This window comes from Ursus maritimus, unplaced genomic scaffold (genome assembly GCF_017311325.1).
Source record: "Ursus maritimus isolate PB19 unplaced genomic scaffold, ASM1731132v1 scaffold_29, whole genome shotgun sequence".
NCBI classification, from domain to species: domain Eukaryota; kingdom Metazoa; phylum Chordata; class Mammalia; order Carnivora; family Ursidae; genus Ursus; species Ursus maritimus.
The window spans coordinates 29641494-29645682 of NW_024425452.1; the positions used below are offsets into that span (position 1 = coordinate 29641494).

The following is a 4189-nucleotide window of genomic DNA, read 5'->3' on the forward strand; positions in this document are numbered from 1 at the left end:
CTTCTGGCTTCTTGTGGCAGCCGGCATTGCTTAGCTAGGGCTACATAACACCAATTGGTGCTTCTATCATCACATTGCCTTGTGCTCTTCTATCATCAAATCTACTTTTGCCTCTGTTTTATAACCTTGTGATTGCAGGTATGGCCCACCCAGAAAATCTAATATGATCTCCCTTTCTCAAGGTGCTCAACATAATCACATCTACAAAATTACCTTGCCGTATAAGGTAACCATTCACAGGTTCTGAGGATTAAAATGTGGATATCTTTAGGGGCAATTATTCAGCCTACCACAGGCTAACTGGCCCCAAGTACACCCAGATAATCATCAGGAAATAGCTTCAGTGGCAGTGGCAGTAACAGCACAGCCAGGGAGGTAGCTTCCAAATGATGTTGGCATCGTAGGGCATCATAAGGCACTAAAGGGGCAAGCAGGAGCCAGTGGCAGTCCCAGGGGCATTAGCAATGTGTCTATCCATTCATATCATGATTATTCTGTGTGATCTGGGTGTCCCAGTAAACATAGGATTAACAACTTTATTTTCACCCATTTTTCTTTGTCCTGGTGTCCCACAGTGGTCAATTTCTCACACTGTCCTTCCTGCATTTCTTTTCTCCACCTGAAATATCTTTCTTTATGATCTTCTACCTATTCCAGTGCTAGCTATCCAAATTCCCAAAACTTCCTTGAATCCTTCTTTACCCTTTCCCTCACATGCTGATATGATTTCTTCTTTCTCTAAATTTCTTAGCTTTTGGAATCACAACCACATAGTTTAACATTTCTTACCAGTTTTGATTATATATATATAATATATAATTATATATATCTCAGTTGGATGTTTCTTTCTTTCTATAAAACCAAGTAGAATGTTACACACATAAGATGGACACTCAACAAATAATGCATCATTCATTGATAGATTCAAATTGCTCATGAGGTTAATTGGAGAAATACAGAAACTTATAAAAATTCCAGATCATTATTACACTGTTGTGGTGAATTTGGCCAAGTATCCATAATAATAAGGTAAGATCATATGTATGTGGGCTATAAACAATAACAATAACAATAATGAGAATAATAAATATTTTTAAAGAGTTCTGATTTTAATTAAGGAGTTCAATAAAGAGGCATTTTAGATATGTTGTTGTTAATATCCATCTTTTCACAAAGCAGCTATAACCACTACAAATGTTTTTTACAAGTCTAGGACTCAAAATGCTGGTTTATAAAAGTAAGTTTATTACAGAGGTGAGATAACAACTCCACTTGGTACCCTCATCCCTACTGTTCAGGAAGATTTCCTCCACAAAGCACCTGATTAAATACTTGATATTGCTCTTATAAAAGCAGTTTTCTTTCTGGACCATGCAGAGATTAAGTTATATACTGGACCATGAAATTTGATTTATCCTAATATACCTAAAACTAAATTTTAGGCTCTTCTGGGCATGGGCTTCATTTGTTCAGGATAATTATTTCTCCATGATACAGACATGTACAGATGTACAGATCATGTACATACACAGCCCTATAGAAATAATAAATAACTGCAAACAATGATTATTGAGAAAACATTCAACTTTTTAAAAATGCAAATGAAAAATTTGTCTCAATAACAACCAAATGGCAGTGAACTCAAAATATGATTTTTGTAATACATTGAAGTGACTCTCATTGTTTCTTCTAAGTACATAAAAGCCATTCTATAGAGAGCTCTGTTCTTGTATTTTGTATTATGTATTACAGTAAGTAAAAAAAGAACCATTGTCATCTCTGTCCCTTACATACAAATAATCACTTATCCTTAACCTTACCATTTATCTTAGACATGTCAATAATAATCTTCTCTAAACTCAATGAAACTACTCTGATCCTTCCTTAAAAAAAAACTACAAAAGCTTGCATGAGTGTTTCCACTTGATATGTCTGTCTCAAATTCACTTTTTGTTTAACTATTTGAGCTTCTTTTTTTTTTTGCATTATATAATAGATTTTGAGGAAGGTAATTCAGAATTTTAGCTACTACAAAATGGTCTGTTCTATCTTTGATTCTAAAATGAGGCAATACGTTAAAGACCTATATGAATTATAAACTGATAGAAAATACACAGATGCAATACAGAGGTGTCCATAAATATAAAGAATAGAGAAAACTGCATAAGTGGTGAATGAAGGAAAAAATATTTTGAAATGTAATAGCCACAAAAGAGAGGCATAGAAAATAGAAACATGATTTGGATACGTATCTTAGTTTTCCACTCCATTGTGTCTCACAAATTTAGGACAGGAAAGCTCCTAAACCTGAGAATGTAAAAAGAAAGTCCTAAAAATTGCATTCACAATCTTTTCAAATATAAGTGGAAGGAGCTGTACACACATAGTGCATTTCAAAGTAGAAATTATGACACAGTTAAAAGTGCTAACCAGAGGAAAAGAGAACTTAAAATCAAAAGCTAATTATTCAGTATCTAAGTTTATGTGCAGTAATATAGCTTGCTAGGATTTTTCAAGTTAATTAAAAAGACATGTTTAAGTGTTCTCACTTAAATTAGCTAATAATTTTAGCGAATTAAACAACTCAGCAAATTAGCTAATAATTTATGTATTTTTATGTTAACCCCCAAATAACATCTTGTTGGAATATATCCAATTGTAACTCAGTTCTGGTATAATTGTTAAGTCATTACTCAGGAGAAAGGAGGAAAAAGTAACTTAAAAAAAAATCCCACTAAGCCATCTTGCCTAACCAATTACTTGTAAACTACCAATGCCACTCATGACAATTGAACATATACCAGAATATTTCCAGAATTAAAAGCAGTTGGATCTTAAGAATTTAAACTTCCTTCTGATATGAATTTTACAAAGTAAACAAATATAGCCTGGCGATTTCCAGATAAAGTTTCCTGAATAAACACTTGCATTATTTTTGCTTCCTCCTAAAACTTGATTAAAACTTCAACAAGTCTCTTAAGCTTTTTGAGGAAGACATAGATCCAGAGTAACCCTGGGAGCCCAGCCCCTGCTCCCAACTCACCGCTGTGCTGTTCGCTCTTGCGAGGAGGAACAAGTCGGTCAGGAAACCATGCTGTAACCGTGGCTTTTAAAGACACTGGGAAGACACTCGTGGAACCAGAGGTGGCAATGCACCGAATTAGAATTACTCTAACCAGTGCCAGTGTAAAATCATTGGAGAAGGTATATGCTGGCCTGATCAGAGGCACAAAGGAGAAGAATTTCAAAGCAAAAGGACCAGTTCAGATGCCTACCAAGACTCTGAAAATCACTACAAGAAAAATCTTGGTGGTGAAGGTTCTAAGACTTGGGATCGTTTTCAGATGAGGCTCCACAAGCGACTCATTGATTTGCACAGTCCTTCTGAGATTGTTAAACAGATTACGTCCATCAGTATTGAGCCAGAAGTCAAGGATGAAGTGACCATTGCAGATGTTTAAATCAACTTTTTTAATAAATTGATTATCAGCTGTTAAAAAAAAATTTCAATGAAAGTCTATTAAGATATAAACCCACTAGCAGCTTTCTCCACAATAGCTAAATCGTGGAAGGAGCCGAGATGCCCTTCAACAGATGACTGGATTAAGTTGTGGTCCATATATATGATGGAATATTACTCAGCTATCAAAAAGAACGATTTCTCAACATTTGCTGCAACATGGACGGCACTGGAGGAGATAATGCTAAGTGAAATAAGTCAAGCAGAGAAAGACAATTATCATATGGTTTCTCTCATCTATGGAACATAAGAACTAGGAAGATAGGTAGGAGAAGAAAGGGATAAAGAAAGGGGGGTAATCAGAAAGGGGAATGAAGCATGAGAAACTATGGACTCTGAGAAACAAACTGAGGGCTTCAGAGGGGAGGGGGGTAGGGGAATGGGATAGGCTGGTGATGGGTAGTGGGGAGGGCACGTATTGCATGGTGCACTGGGTGTTATACGCAAGTAATGAATCATCGAACTTTGCATCAGAAACCAGGGATGTACTGTATGGTGACTAACATAATATAATAAAAAAACATTTTTTAAAAAAGATATAAACCCACTAAAACAGAATGAGAAAAGAAAACAGCAACTATTTTAAAAGCTGGAAGGCAAATGGAAAAATGGTAACTTAACTTAGCACATGGAGAAAGGTGAATCTTAGAATCACAGTATAAAAAGTTC

General features: G+C 35.4%; 1 pseudogene; it reads left to right on the top strand.

The window, feature by feature from the left end:
* The first annotated feature begins 1221 nt into the window (after positions 1-1221).
* Positions 1222-3461, top strand: LOC103657494 (annotated as a pseudogene).
* Positions 3462-4189: the final 728 nt, after the last annotated feature.